A 16,818-nucleotide genomic window follows, 5' to 3' on the forward strand; every position below is an offset into this window, starting at 1 on the left:
GTACGTATATCCGCGAAATGCTTTCCGAATAACCAGCACGCATTGCATAAAAGTTTCTGTGGCGACGGAGATTAGCAAATTCACACGTTTGTAAGTTCCAGCAACTGCATTATTCGACAACTTCTTTCGTATAACGTTCTTTCTGTTTTCGCATCAAATCATACTCAGCCATACAGATATGAGTTACCATTCAAATAAAATTTCACCTTTTTTACTCACTACAACGTCATCCTTACAAACAAATGTTTCAACCACGCCATACCTATTTGTAGCGTAGCCTTAATTTGCGAATTAAAGTAGAGTTCTCATTTGAACTTTCACAATTACTTTTCACGCCACTCACATACAGAGCACAGGGAGAGATTATTTTGCAGGACTTGGATTTCTCTATACATTATGGCAATTTTACTGTAACATTTTTATCTCTGTTGTATCATTCTCGAGCCTTGGAACGCCTCCGTGGTTTTCCTATTCAATTTTAGTTATTTTAATGATTTTATTTCGATATTAATTTCATTTCAACTTATAAGCATCTTTGTGTTTCATTTGGATTTTATACAAAGAAAAGAAATGGGTTTTCGGCTGGTATATCTTACCGCTCAAAAGAGATATGAGCAAGACTCCTCATACTGGTATCAAAAGTAAATTTAGATTATCTTGCCCCTAAATCATACCAGTGGAAGGGGATAGTCAGTATTTGCTTTATTTCTTTTTCTTCTTTCTTTTTATATTTGTGTTTTCAATATTGATATTCAGTTTCAGCCAAATGGCCTTTTGCTGCATGAAACTTAGTGAATAAATAAATAAGCAAACAAAAATAAGTAAAATAAAAATAATTACGACAAAAATATTACTGTAATAAACTATAAAAAACAACGTCGTAACATTTGGTATTACAAATGGAGCATACATACTCCATGTATGCAGAATCCATGTTCGATGTTATTGTACTAAAGGGGAGGGTGTTTGTACCTGTACATATTTCCCCAGCCTACCGCCATATAGAACCACAAACATCAGTTAGGCCTACGTACTGAAAACATCAAAGGTAGGAAGATCTCGGGTCTTAAAATTTGTTGACGTTGCTACAGGAAACACTAAAGCTTGGCTCGGAAGTAAAGGAGCTTTGCTCTACCCGATAATATTTACATGCTTCCCGACATAATTTACATCAAAGCACTCTGTGTCTTATCTAAGCACCATAGAGTAATTAAAATATTTCTTGCAAATATTGTCAAATGAAATGTGCTAGCTGCAAAGCCTAACTCCCCAAATATACGTGACTGAATTACGCTTAGTGTAAAAACTATGGATTCCAGAAGTAACAAGAGATGTAAGATACTACTGTAATAACTGTAATACGTTGGTCATACTGGACGCATGCTACGAGTAAAAGGGGCGTTTTCACTTAGTCAACTTGTGGAAGATTCAGTTGATCTGACGTCATTTTCAACTCAGTTGACTGTGTAAACAGATCTTCGACTGAATCGCCTGCTGGTCGAAGGTGACGAACCGACTGACAACTTAATTGAACAAGATTCTATTCTTTACAGTCAATTCGATCAGATTGACCAGTAAAGGCGACTAAGTTGCCTAGTCGAAACATTTCACTTGTCGGATGGAAAGTAGAATGCAAATGCTTTGGAAATAGCCCGTTTTGGAACTAATGAAACTATATAGATTTAAACGATAAATGAATGTTTATGGAACACAAATTGTTCAAAAAATGTGGTGCAGGTGCGAACAATCTCACGTGAGTATTTTGGGAGTGGAGATGATGTGTGTTTTCTACTAATTTCAAACCTGTTTAGTCTCATTTCAAAGTGGTGAATGTCCTGGAATTACGAATTTTACTAAAACTTGCTTGTATCCTCTTCATAAAGACAAATGGTATGCTCACAAGCGATCACTCGTTTACGTTTACCTATAGAAAGAATTTTCCGGGCTGAAGCCAAAATGAGGGGGGGGGGGCACACTTGGACACGATTTGATATATCTTAGCTCCTGCCTAGGGCGATGTTTTAGCTCCGAGTGTAAGAAGTATACATGGAAGAAACACTGAATTCGCTGCCGACTATGTTCAGCATTCAGATTTGAGGACCTGTCTCGCCAATATTTTCCTCATGCTTGCCACAGATCTGTGTATTCAGTACTTAAGAGGGTGTTTAACCTCATACGAAATGCTATTAGGCTCTATAATACGCCAGGGGCCTTCGATTCTGCAATACCATGTCATGGATGACATCAAGGTTTCCTGGATCAAGATTGTTGAATGTGCACTTGAACGAAGTTCATTTTCCATGAACGTCTAAACACGTTTGGAAATATTTAACTTCAATTTATCACAGAAGCATTAGAAGTTGCACGGTTCGTCCACCACTGACCCCAAGATGGATTTTTGGAGTCATATTCTTCTTGTAGAGGTACTTAATAAGTGCTCGATTTTTCGCCCGCTGCTCTTTGGTACTGCCTATTCACAGGATCATTCTATCCATTTGCGGGGCTTGGGGAAAAAATTGTAGGACCAATGATGTGAGAACTCTCTAGCATGAATAAACTTTTTTGTGCTAGCTTCTATCTATATCGATTTTACAGTGATATTTCGCTATTTAACACAAAGGAATAATAATAATAATAATAATAATAATAATAATAATAATAATAATAATAATAATAATAATAATAATAATAATAATAATAATAATAATGGTACCTTATAAGGCTGAATTTTTTTTAAAAAAATCAAATAACTTCATAGTTGCTCTGCGTGATTAAAGTGAAAGGTCTTACAGTAATATCATAGATCTATTAAATGCATAATAAATAGGAATACCCAGATCTTTTCATATGGGTGTGTGTGAAAATAATTAAAGTCAATCTACCATTTTATTAATTTTTTACGTTTTATTGCACTTTCAGTATTTTTTAAAAATAGAAAAAAGTTATTTCAGTAAATTGAAAAATTACAGATAACATTTTAGACTGTATGAAAACTGAAGGAGGAAAAAATAATCATATAGGGTGTGCACAGGTATATCCAATATATACTCCTATGATTCGGTCCCTTGGATTTTGTTCGTCTCGTCGGAATTTTCCTTGAACTTTGACCGTTTGGATTTTGTCCCCGGCCTCGTTATTACAATCATTATATACACGAGTTCCGATCTACATTTTAAAAAATCCTGCACTTACCCATAAAATCCAGGGGCGTCATTTAGGGGGCAAGAGGAGGCAATTGCCCTCCCCAAGAGTTTGAGGTTTACGTATACTTTAATCGATTGTCTATTAATATATTAGTACAAAATGTGAAAGTCATACGTCAGTGGTGCTCTCGTCCCCCCTCAAGCGAAGTCTGAAATGACGCGCCTGATAAAATCCCTCCCCGCATAAAATTCCCTGTCTTCAAACATTATGGAAAAATCTACGGAAGGGGTGAGTTATCCGTGCAAGTGGTGAAAATTTTGTTCAAGGGGGCATACATATTTGTCAGAGGAAAATCCCTGGCATGCGTGGCAATATGCACACTGAGAAAAATAAACACTTTATAACACGTTTTAGTAACAATTTAGTACCATCTATGTACCCTCAAAAATAATGCTCAGATTATTCATTTCCTAGGTGTTTGGAAAATAGTCGGATACAGACGGCAATCAGAGACTTTTTCTAAAAGCATGACCTCTCCTAAAGAAAGAAAAAAATGGAAATGAATCATAAAATAAGAAACTAAACTAACAAAGGAAAAATACAAGCACCCAGTGGGATTCGAACCAGGTTCAAAAGTTTTTCAATATCAACGGAAAAAAAAGAATTTAATACGCACGGCTATCGAAACAAACTGTAAAACTCTCTTTCAGTTGTACTGATAGCGAGGGAACTCCTTAAAATCGTCTTTCGTTTTTAAGTCTTTATTTGGATTAAAAAGCATGTGTGTTCTTTTCAACTAAACGAAATCATCTGGATTTGACAAGGTTATCCCCCCCCCCCCCCCCATCTGAAACTAAGATTGCATTAATGAATGGAATAGGAGCTGAATATTTCAAAAAGCAAACAAGATATGTTGAGAGGGCTTCACTTCTCATTTTTTTCTTACGACGACTTCTCATATTACTAAGAGAATGTTGTTGCCAAACTCAATTTTAAGGAATGTAGAAAAATTCGGGCACGCAATTATATTTGGTGGAGAAGAGTACATGTGCAAACTTGCAATATGGAATTGACTTTAAACTCCTTATGCTTGATGTATTGCAACCTCAAACAATAGGGTTATTTCTGCCAGTAGAAGGAAGGTACCTACAAGTTTCATCAAAACCGACTAAGTTTAGAGTTATCGTGCTATAGATGGCCGACTGATGTCAATCGAGGCTTGCTTTTATTATTATTATTATTTTATAATTAGTAGTAATAGTAGTAGTGTTTAACCGATTTCTTTTTGTTCAAACGTGACATACACACCAACTGATAGCTCTCATTAAGATTAAGCTGAACATAATGGTATGGGTAAGAAGCGTAATTTCTCATGCATAGTTTCCGAGGAAGTCAAGGAAAACTAAGTTCTTTATAAACTTAAGCTAAACGAGAAGCACCTATTAAGATGAAAGATACAGCATTATACCATCTCGAGACTCTCTATTAAAACATAATAGAATATCAGTTCATTGTATGGATAAACCGAGCGAAGTAGCTCAAGTATTAGAGCGTTAGCTTCGTATTCGGGAGGTCGTGGGTTCGATTCCCGCCACCGACCAGCCTGACTGGAGTTTTCCAGGGTTTTCTTCAGTCCTACCAGGCAAATGCCGGGATGGTACCTACTAAACAGGCCCTGGCGAATAGTTTCCCAAATACTTTCCACTGTTATTTTTGTTGGATATCCAGTATAAAATGCCTCTGAGCTGTATCTGGTGGTTGTTAAATAAATAATGTTAATAAGATGTAGCGGAAAATCAATAACTTTCAATTTCTTTTTAACTAAAATAATGTTGAAAGTTGATACCTGTAGCCATCAATACACGATAAATCAAGCTAAATAAAATATGTTTGGGGTCAAATTCCCTTGCATAGTTCGAGAAAATCGAGATAACTCATGTTTATGGTTATAAAAAGTATGTCGTTCATCGCCAACATTAATTGGCCATCTTTACTCTTCTAGAAAATATTGTTTATTTATTTACATACTTGAATTATATGTAAAAACAAAAAAGACAGACTTTTTACTAATAGATTATAGCTATATATTTTTATGTTCTAACTGATGCTCATGCTTCTAATAGTGACAGATATACTGTTAACAGTTATGCACATTCTACTTGTAATAAATAATACATTTTTCCAACACTGAGGCTATGTAAGACAGTCTACTGTTTAAGGTAACACTGAAGTCATTCCCCAGGGTATTATTCGAAGCTGTGCGCCCAAGGGATTGAACTCAAGACCATGCTTAGGGAAAGTACATGCGCTAATTCTGCCGCAGAGAGTAACTATTGTTTGCTGTTGTTGCCGTTCCGTCCAGTCTTCGACCCGCTCTACAGTATAGGTTCACAGCTCTATTGTCCACATTTAATTTTATTGTTTGCCAACCATCTCTACCCCAAACTCCATACAATATTTATGAAATCATTCACGAACTTAGTTATCGATATTGTATTGATTTAAATCATTGAATAAACAAAACACGCAGTCGTCCCAGGCAAGCAAGAGATAGTGCAGGTGGCGACATCTGTTTCTTATTGGAAATTAATGTTACAGAATAAAGGATTAAGAAGTTTGCTATAATAATAATAATAATACCTCTATTGTACTAAAAAAAAAAATTAAGGTGCTCTTATTTTGAGTATGAGAAGGTTGAGAGTTAAGAATGCTGAAGTTGAATTCTTCGTGACAGCACTGCGGTAAATTCCAGGAAAATAGTTATTTTTCCCCGTTTCTTTCCTGTGAAGAACCTATGCTACGCGAGATTCCACTTAAACAACATAACTAGAAAAAATTCATTCAAACAAGTTTACTACTCTGTATAATATTTTCAAGAACCGTAATACTATTTTACAAATGATAAATACAATGAAATATTTATTACTTGCTATTTTCCCAAAACAGTGACGCAACAGGCCACACTAATCACTGCAGCTGGTGAAAACAAGTCCTCACGTATTTCTCAAAAATTCTCGAACTACCACTATGAATCAGGCACACCATCTTCTCTGGTTTAGTTAAAGCCGAATGGTTACTTTTCTTTTTTCCTCTTCGACCTTCCTAAACTTATGACGTGTGCAGGTGTGCTTTTTCCCGATCGCCAGGAGGCACTCTTTAGAGACACTCCCACCCTGCATACTTTAGGCCTCTTTCTCAAAACTACAAGCGTTGTTGCATTGCTATAAAATGACAGGCGCTGTAGAGATGCGTACTTTTTAACAAGAAAAGCCAAACAATGACAAAAGAACCGCCGAGGTCTAAGACACAGGAAAACCACAATTGTCTTCAAATACAGCCAAACAATTTCTTTTCCTTTAAAAAAATCACTGGCAAAGAGCCCATGTGCTCATTTTGTAGTTAAGCTATTTTTATTATGGTACAATGCAATATGCTGGTACAGCGGGGGACACTTCTAAATGGTACACCTTAGCCGTAAATCTCCATATGGCTGTACCATTTAGAAGTGTCCCCGCTGTACATCTTTATGAAAGTGTAATGTCTCAGTCTGTGAGTAACACTAATTTCCTAACAGTTAACGTTCGTTGCAACTGCCTTCAGTTGAAAATCAATACTTATGATGCTGAACGTGAACGTGCTTTGCCCTTTATGATTTAAGTAAAGGCTGATGTTACACTCATGTCGAAAATTATTGTACATATAGAATGAATCTACATTGTTCACTATCTTGTTTTCCTTTTTTCTTGCAATTTATTGCTAAGATTAAGCTGCAGCTCCTGACTCTAACATGGTTGCAATTTTGGTATCACGATATTTGAGCGGCTCAGAAGTATTCAATGCCTTCACGCTACAGGTTCACATGAGCGGCTCTCAAGATCTAATGTGAAGGCGACCTTAGATTAGAAAAAGTGTCAAACTTAACTCTTTCTCAATTTTGCAACCAACAAGGCAGGGTACCCCGGTGTAACTGCACAGGTATAGAGAACGAAAAATAAAGAGAGACGTATTTTTTTTGTATTGGCCAACAAGCACATTGAAAGGGTCATATATACACTGAAAGGGATATATAAACATGGGGTCAAAATGAGATGTCGGATGTAGCGAGAACGAGAAGAGATATCGGAAAAGATTAACTGTACGAAATACTACCCATAGTTGACATAAGGCAATGACGAACGCACCCATGCGAAGAAAGCAGAACATCCGGATCAATCACGTACACAACATTGTCACAATGTGTTACGGAAATGAGCAGAAGGGGTAGCAAGGAGCAGGAAGAAAGAAGAAACGAAAACAGAAAATACGCGTTTTTGCTTTGGGTGCATATGTAGCCCGTATGCGAGAGGCCGATTCATCTCAATGCATAAAGATAGGAGAACACGCAGGAAGAATGCAGACGCCGTTCGTACAGGCAGCCAGTGAGACAATACTGCGCAGTAGGTTGCATATATCGCGTAATGGGAACAACGATGAGATGATGGAAACGAAAATGCGTGTAGGCAGTAGTAATACGAAAACAAAAATGTTATTACTGTTGTTTTACACGTATTTTTGTACTGATGTAATGTTGATCCTCATGCATGGTACTGATATTAATGTTGCTGTTCATCGTACGTATGTGGACCATCTGCTATTACATTCTACTATTCTATACATTTCTATACCCCATTTTGCTCCTTTCAATGCGCTTGTTGGTCGATATATATATTTAAAAAAACGTGTCGCTTTTTTTTCGATGTTCTCTATGTCTTTGCAATCTTATTACAAGCGGTGTGCTACATCAGAGTACCCTGCCTTGTAAGATTAACATATTTCTATTTCTTCTTATTCTTATTCTTCTTCTTCTTATTATTATTATTATTATTATTATTATTATTATGTACTGATGAGTGTAATGGGTTTCTAATCTCACGACGATTCCTGTTTTATGTGTCAGCCAGCGCTTTACTTAAGCGGTATCGCATTGCCGTTTGCTATCCAAAATCCTGAAAATGCGATGCAAACGAAAAATTGTATAAGAAAATGCGATGCATCGATGATCATAATTTATTACCGAAGATGGCTATTATTGCAAAAGAAAACAATTTATCATTATCTTTCCTTTATGATAGAATGCAGTGGTGGATCTAGAAGATAAAATATGAAGATGCCAGTCAGAACCCAGACTATGATAGAAACATCATGAGTTTACTATAGACTTTCAAACGTATATAAATAAAAAAAATATTTATGTCACTCAAAAAGCTGGAGGGGCCTAGGCTCCACGCGGCCCCGGGCTAGATCCACCACTGATAGAATAGTTCTCTCTTGATCTTACATACAGTTAAAGCTCTGTGTATAGTCTTCTTGGAAACCCAACGTTTACTTTTAGGTATCTGTTGGCTCTCAAGAATACAACATACTACTGACTACAAACCAAATTATTGGAAACAGATCGTAGGACTGATGACAGAGATCACATTCTGTTCGACAATTGATTCTATCTGTAAAGAAAATGGTTCAATCAACTCTTCAAATCCAAGACTTGAGGTGTTTCAGAATCCTAAAGAAAATACATTTCAGAATCCTAACCTACCCACGCATTTTTTTATAGAGGGAATATAATTTGGGACTACGGGCATATAATTTGATGTACTCACCAACTACCTCTATAAAAATTGTTGCGGAAGTACTGCAGGATTCTGAAACTTGGATATTTGGATAGGGTACATATTAGTTCCTAAGTGAAGTCTTAACCCGACTACGGTAGGTCCCATAGTTTTGGAGCTATGGACCTTTAAAGTTCATTTTTTCATGTTTTCGGTAGACTAACTCCAAAAGGAAGCATTTGTGCATACAGGTTGGTCTATACTTTTTGTCTTATCTTGGCTTCACGAATCACCTCGCAAACGTTGTCGGTGTTGTTTTGAAACATCCTGTATACCTGTTTGCTATGCTTGCTCACTTTACATTGAAATTACGGGGGGGGGGATAGTGTTTGGTTTAACATGTGTAAAATGTGGAAAACGAATTAGATAAGAGTAGTAGTTGGCTAGAATTAGAAACTGGACTTAATGTAAAATAAAAAGTTATTTTGTTTTGTCGTAAAAAATGAAGTTGACTTCATAGTGCGTAATTCCAATTAGTGATGTCAACAGGCTCAACTCGGTTCGACTCAGGTGAGCCATTCGGCTTGGTTCGGCTCAACTCAAGTGAGCCATCGGCTCGGTAGTGAATGAGCCGTGAGCCGAGCCACTCGAGCCGTTGACAACACTAGTTCCAGGAAACTACAATCTCAACATTCAAACTCCGATTGCTGCTTGACCTTCACTCGGTTCGATTTCATCCTCCGAACTGCAACTACCACTCAACCTCCATTCGACTTTAACCTCCAAACTTCAACAATCAATCGATCACAACCTTTACACTCCAACTACCATTCGACCTCAACGTCCAAACTCCAACTACCAATCGACAAACTCCAGTCTGGAGGTTGAGGTCATATGAGCGTGAGTCCCATGTATGACTGTGTGGTAGAGACCTGCACGGGCCGGGCTTGGGCGGGCCGACTCTATTATTTCTTTGGGCCTGGCCGGGCTTGGGCGGGCCGACACTGACTTCTCTTCAGGTCGGGCCGGGCTGGGGCCGATTAATTGTAATTCTTTAATAATTATTGACATTCGTTAAACGATAATTAGAATAAAGGCAAACGTTGAAGTGTGCCCGTGAAAAATGTTACAAAATGAAACTTCGTAAATTTATCGGGCCAATCGGACTGGATTGGGCTCGGGCCGAAAAATTCGGCCCGTGCAGGCCTCTACTGTGTGGAAGTGATAGAGTGCTAACTTGGATGAAAACTCCCAGATTCAAGTGTGCAAAAACAACAAAAGAAACAACAAAGAGCGAAATTATCTTTTCAAAAGTCTTGCAGTCTTCCAACTTAAATACCTTTAATAAATAGACAAAAAATACAGAGGTTTTACGTTTTAAATTCATCATTTTTTAAATTATGTTGTCTGTTTAATCTATGGGAATAGACGGGGAAAAATACAAGTTATCCTTTTTAAACAATAAGTGATAATCGTAATCTTTTGAAATAACCCAACTGAGGTAAGAATGGTGGCTTTCGTATTGCATTCCCTATGTATAATGTGATAGAGTTTATCGGCTCAAAAATTACTAAGAATGAAACATAGTAGAAACTGGTTGTTGGTTCATTGGAAACAAACTTACATGCGGAAATCAAAGCATTTTATCAAAAGTCTAAAAGAGTGATACACCTACATTGCAAATTAGCAGTAACGTGTACTTGTTAAAGACACTTGTTTCGCAGCAATTTTTCTTGCTTGTAGTAAACAAATTTTATTATTATTATCGCATTTTTTATTATGGAACCCAGCACCAAGACTGCGTGTTCCTTTAGCCCCCACTGGGAATCAAACCTGAGGACTTCTGCGTCAAACATAGGTGTGTTATACATTCAAACTAGAGGGCTCACGTAACAAGTAAAAAAAAATGATATTCTATGTATTTTGGACACAAGTCTTCAAGTTCATCTGGTTATTTTGTCATAACCTTTGGAATTATAAAGTTAATACTTCATGCAGTTTATTAAGATAATTACTTGTTTTGTAATGAAATAATTTGATTAAAGTTGCTAACTACTTGCTACTAAATGTTAAAACAAAAGCACAATTTTCGAAGTTGGATTACGTGAAGACAAACAAAATCTCTTATATTTGAGTTTGTAGTAACAGATTTTTAATCTCTTGGGCACTAGTTTGATCACTATTGTAAATATCATTCAAAAAACTAACGAAATAATAGTACAAATATGTAGAAGTTCGAGTACACCTACAACTATTATTGTTAAGGTCGTGTAACAGCATCTATGTAGTTTTTTTTAAAGACATCCTTTGTGTTTATCTAGACACTTGTTTCGTTTTATTACTTCCATCTATTTATCAATAACTGAAAAAATATTTCTAAGCGAACTTGTATTTTTTCTTTGTTGTTAATCAGGACGATGTTGCGCCCAAGCGGCTCGGCTTGGTTCACCTGAGTTATAGGCTCGGCTCGGTTCGGCCCAACTGAGCCGAGAACTCGAGCCGGCTCGGTGGTGACTGAGCCGTGAGCCGAGTCGCTCGAGCCGTTGACAACACTACTTCCAATTACCTCTTTCTTCAGGTCATTACGGATTTTTTTTTAATCTCTATATGGACATATTCAAGAACAGCTAGCAGCTTAAACTGAAAAATGTCACAGTTAATTTTTTTTTAAAATATAATTGCTATTATTTTTTCGTACTTTGCTTTTCATTATCATACTTCTTTGTGATGCATAGAAAATGTTTACTATTTCACTGTATGAAATAATGCTTTTCTTCGTTGCCAAGAGTGCGATACCAACTTACAAATTGCGATGCAAATTTATTGTTGTTTCGCATTTTACTACGCAAAAGGCAGTCTTTTAAAAAAACGCGTGGAAATAGCAACTAAAATATGGATATTGTGGAAGCCTTTCTTTTTAAGTTGGTTAAGACAAAAATGCAAGTTAACTGTCCAATTTCTTATAATGTATATCTCTGTTCAAAGTCAGGTATCAAAGTCGAAATTTTTACCGCAGTTTTCTCTTATATAGATGCGTATTCCGAGGGAAAAAAAACTACTTTATGTCCCACCAGAGATATACTTCAAAAGTTGCAAAAATTACAAAATTTCAGATTTTTAAGAATCATAAATATTGTAGGAAACACTTATCAGTGTTACTCTACTTATACTGAGTATAGTACAACATGTAATTATAAGTTAGTACAGTACCACATGTAATTATAATAATGCAATGTAATTATTACTATGATATTTCACCCATTCATTGAAAGTTCAGCTCGATATAGTTTAATTTCTTCATTTTCGCAACTACTTAGGGAGTAATTTTCACTATTAGGTTTAATTAATGTTTTTCATGCTAACTAACTAATTCTATGGCCCATGGATCCCAGAGGTTCAATGCTGCGTTCACAAAAACTCTCCCTTGACTTCTATCCTTAGCCAACTGGATCCAGTTTCTACTTTGTATTCCTATTTCTGCGAGATCCATCTTAATATTGTCCTCCCATCTGCGCCAAGGTCTTCCTAATGGTCGTTTTCTGATTGAATTTCCAGTTAAAACTTAAAGCGTTCCTACTTTCTTCCATTCTGGCTACATGACCTACTCACATGAGCCAGATAGACTTGATGACCGTAAATGTGTTTGGTGAGCGGTATAAATTAAGGAGTTCCTCGTTATAAAGTTTCCGCCATTCCCGTTTCTCTTGGGTTCGAATATTCGTCTAAGGATCTTGTTCAAACTAAAATTAAGGAGAAAATGTTGAAGAAAATGGTGTTTGTTGCAATATTTTTGAACAATCAAGTTCTAAGTTATACAAGTTCACACTAATCTGAGAATTATTTTTCTTGCATACGACAAACAACAGTGTTGCCATAGTCCGACAAATTTCGAAAAACTTGATTTTCCCCCCAAAATGTTCATTTTTGTCTTCTTTTTCTTTTACTAGTTTGGCCCGACAGACATGAAAGTTACCTTGTTGGAATGTGTTCCATAAGCTTTCCAACGAGGTACAGCTGATATGTTTGTGACAATTAGGAGCGTGGCCAAGCCTGCCGATATTAGCGTATACCACAATCTATCGCAAAAAATACAGGATGATCCACGCAGATTCGGTGCTCCGAATTTTTTCCTCCATTTCTATTGCACCTACACCATACATTTTTTTATATCATTGTCCCAAATGTTTGGCGTAAATGTGAGATTTTTTTCTTGCGTACGAGAAATAACAGCGTTGCCATAGTACGACAAATTTAAAAAAATGGATTTTCCAACCAAAATTTTGACTTTCGTCGTCTTCTTTTACTGGTTTGGCCCGAGACACACAAAAGTTACCTTGTTCAAATGTTTGTTCCATAAGCTTTCCAACGAGGTATACCTGATATGTTTGTGACAATTAGGAGCGTGGCCAAGCCTGCCAATGTTAGCGTATACCACAATCTCTCGAACATGGGCGGCGATTAGGGGGGGGGGCAAAGGGGGGCAGTTGCTCCCCCACTTTTTTGAAATGACCCATCAATGTATATAGTTTCATTTGGAAATATTACGTTTTTGTATTTATTAATGGTTCATAGAATAACAATTATGCCATAAAATATTTGCCGTCCCGTGAGTACATATTGGTTGTCTTCCGGTTCAGTTAAGAAAGCTACAGGAATTGCGTTTTAATTGCCACGAAAAATGGCCCAAAAATTAACCTGTTGGAGCGCCATAATTCGAGTGTATTTTCATTCTTCTTACAAGGGCTCACTATGTTAGTCACCCACTTTGGTACAAATTGAGATAACATTTCGTACCAAATAGAAGTCCTTCACAATTTGTGAATCACAAGTTACTCCTTAATTGCACAAAAATCGAAAGTTCCTAAAATGTGTTTTCATCTTTCTAATACTAAGGAATATTTTGATTTGATTTGTTTTTTTGAGTTTAACATCCCGTTCATCAGTGAGGCTATATGAGACGAGGACCTACTGATTAACGTGGAATACGAACCACATGAACTCCCGCCAGGAATCGAACCCGGGTTTCCCACGTCAAAGGCGCGGCAATGTTTGCAGTGTAATATAAGAGTTTAGCGGTGTACATATACAATTTCGTATATACAATTAAATTTAGTGAATTCAACATAATTGTATGTTTTAGGATTTTTTTTGTATAACTGGAGTGATTCTAAGTATTGAGTTTTGATGTACGTATTCCAAGAAAGTGAAAACTGTACATGCAACGAACATGCTTCGGGAAGCTGCAAAAGTACTTCTTTAAATGTCGCAGCATATGCTTCTAGTATATACTATCTTTCTAAGAGGAATAACATACATTTAATAGCATGTGTGGAATTAAACATATAAGTTGTTCGTTAATCCCCGGTTTCAATGTAACTTTTGAAAAACAAGCCTCATTTTTCATTACTATTCGATTAATATTATTTTTCCCGTTTATTTGTTTTGCAAATATGTTATTAAATATGCCCCTAATCTGATCACACAATTTTCCAGACAAAATTTTAAAATGTTCTTGAGCAAGGAATCAAATCTCTTCTTACACCTTCGTTGTTTAAGAGTAAAAAGGACTATTTGCGTTGCTTTTGCCAATTTACTTTAAAAAAATATGAAACACGATATATGGTATTTTAACTGGAAAAGAGAGTATCCTAATAGTTATACAACCTTTTGTCAAACAAAATGTTAGAAGAAACCAGGAAAACTAACATTAATATACAAATATTGAGATCATGTCTTGCCCCCCCCCCCCCACTTTTAATGTCCAATCGCCGCCACTGCTCTCGAACAAAATACAGGATGATTCACGTAGGTTCGGGGTTCCGATTTTTTCCCTCCATTCCTATTGTACCAAAACCCTTCATTTTTTATATCATTGTTCCCAATGTCTGGCGTAAATGTAAGAATTTTTTTCCTTGCGTACGACAAATAACAGTGTTGCCATAGTCCGACAAATTTGGAAAAAATAATTTTTTCGCAAAAATTTTGATTTCGTCGTCTTCTTTTACTAGTTTGGTCCGAGAGACACGAAAGTTACCGTGTTGACATGGGTGTCTTATAAGGTTTCCAGCGAGGTATAGCTGATATGCTTGTGACAATTAGGGGCATCACCAGACTTGCCAATGTTAGCATATACCACAATCTATCGAAAAAATACAAGATGATCCATGTAGGCTCGGTGTTCAGAACTTTTCCCTCCATTCCTATTGAATCTAAACCCTTCATTTTTTGATATCATTGTCTACAGTGTCTGGCGTAAATCTGAGATTTTTTTGCTTGCGTACGGTATATATCAGCGTTGCCACAGTCTGACAAAATCTGAAGAATTGTATTTTTGAAAAAAAAATTATTTTCGTCTTCTTCTTCTTTTACTAATTTGATCCGAAAGACACGAAAGTTACTTTGCTGAAATGTCTGTTCTATAAGGTTTCCAACGAGATATAGTTTTTTTGTGTGTGACATTTAGGGGCGTCGTCAAGTCTGCCAACGTAAGGGTAGACGAAAATTTCTCGGGAAAATAGGAACAGGATGATTCACCTAGATTCTATCTTCCGATTTTTTTTTTACCTAGCTGTTGTACCTTTGCCCTTCATTTTTTGGTATAATTATTATCAATGTCTGGCCTACAGGTCAGAATATTTTTTCTAGCGTACGACTAGAAACAGTGTTGCCAGACTCTCACAAATTTCGAAAAAAATATTTTTTTCACTTTCTTTCTTCTTCTTCTTCTACGGGTTGGGTACGGTAGCCTCAAAGGTTATCTTACTAGAATCTTTGTTTCATAAGCTTTCCAACAAGGTATAATTCATACCCATAGAAGAATTAGGAGGGGTGCTAGGGCCGCCAAAGTAAAGGTCTACGATTTTCTTGAAATCCCTGCCCGTCCTGAAAAGGATATATATCTGGGGTCCAAAAATTAAGGAACCCATAAACGCAGACACATGCATGAAGAAACGTTCCAACATACATGAAAAATGACAAAACCACAGGCAAGTTGATCATATATGGCCTCGTTTCAGAGTTTTCAAAATAATCTGTAAATATGCATGATGGTTCTGCCGTTCCTCGTGCATGTTTGTCGTGTATGTGCTTGTTCATGCAAGTTGGTTGTTTTATATTTACGTCCGCCAATCACGATAGCAGAAAAAATCACGTGGCTCTTTCCTTCGATTATTCTTCTAATAAGTTGAACAGCAAGTTGGTACGTGTGTGGGCAAAAACTTTTTCCAATATGCATGATGAAGCAAATCTTCTATGAAAGTTGGTCATGCAAGTGTGTGCGTCTACGGTCCCCTTTAAAGGAGAAAAGAGCTCTGTTCTAACAGCTCTCACTTCTTTATCTGCATGTTAAGCGACATTTCCAAGTAAGAATGGGTAGTCCCTTTACGCATCAAGTTATTACTTACGGTGGTTACTGCATGACTTATTGGTAAAAGCACGATAGCAGCAATCAGTAAAATTTTTATCGTAAAATTTGAAGAACATGCTAGCAAATATAATGCAAGGATGGGAGCAATTCTAGTTTATGGCATACAAAGTTAACTGTTCCGATTTTCTACTTCGGTTTATTATTATTTTCAAACTTATTGCTGCATTATTTAATATAGAAGGGCATATTAAAACCAAATAAAGGAAAATTGTAAAGATTTAAAATGCTAATAGGCCTGTTAAATGAACGAATGGAACAATGTATGCCATAAAATATACTTGACCCCAAGAGGGTATCTTGCAGCGACGTCGAATCTTATAAAGATCAAAACCTTAAATGTGAGATAAATTTACTTTGCTATGTCCATATCTACTAGGTAGCCACTAAAAACTAAATCTCTTCAATTTAAAAACTATAGTAAATAAGTCAATTAATAAAATAATGAATTAGTGCAAGTATGCTACTTTAATCGGTCCATCGTAGTAATAACAGATATTTGTTGATACAAATATGGCTCTCTCTTGCTTTAGGAACAATTGAAATAAGCACAGTAACACCATTTATATCCACATAACCACATAAACATCCAAAATTATTGATATAATCTCCTGCAAGCAATCCTGCAACAAAACGCTGTAAAATATACAAAACAGAATACTT

At 36.4% G+C, this 16,818-nt stretch overlaps 1 protein-coding gene across 2 annotated transcripts in view; it reads right to left on the reverse strand.

The window, feature by feature from the left end:
• LOC145673886 (protein twisted gastrulation-like) overlaps window positions 1–16,818 on the reverse strand; it is a 133,005-nt gene that overhangs the window by 100,641 nt on the left and 15,546 nt on the right. Inside the window, exon 1 of one of the 2 annotated variants that reach the window (XM_081743679.1) lies at window positions 6,071–6,220. The exons of the other annotated variant lie outside the window; for it this stretch is intronic. The gene's annotated coding sequence lies outside the window, so the exon portion shown is untranslated. Of the gene's footprint in view, window positions 1–6,070; window positions 6,221–16,818 lie in introns of those variants that run through there. 2 annotated transcript variants of the gene reach the window in all.

This window comes from Thermobia domestica, chromosome 17 (genome assembly GCF_964235325.1).
Source record: "Thermobia domestica chromosome 17, izTheDome1.hap1.1, whole genome shotgun sequence".
Classification (NCBI taxonomy): domain Eukaryota; kingdom Metazoa; phylum Arthropoda; class Insecta; order Zygentoma; family Lepismatidae; genus Thermobia; species Thermobia domestica.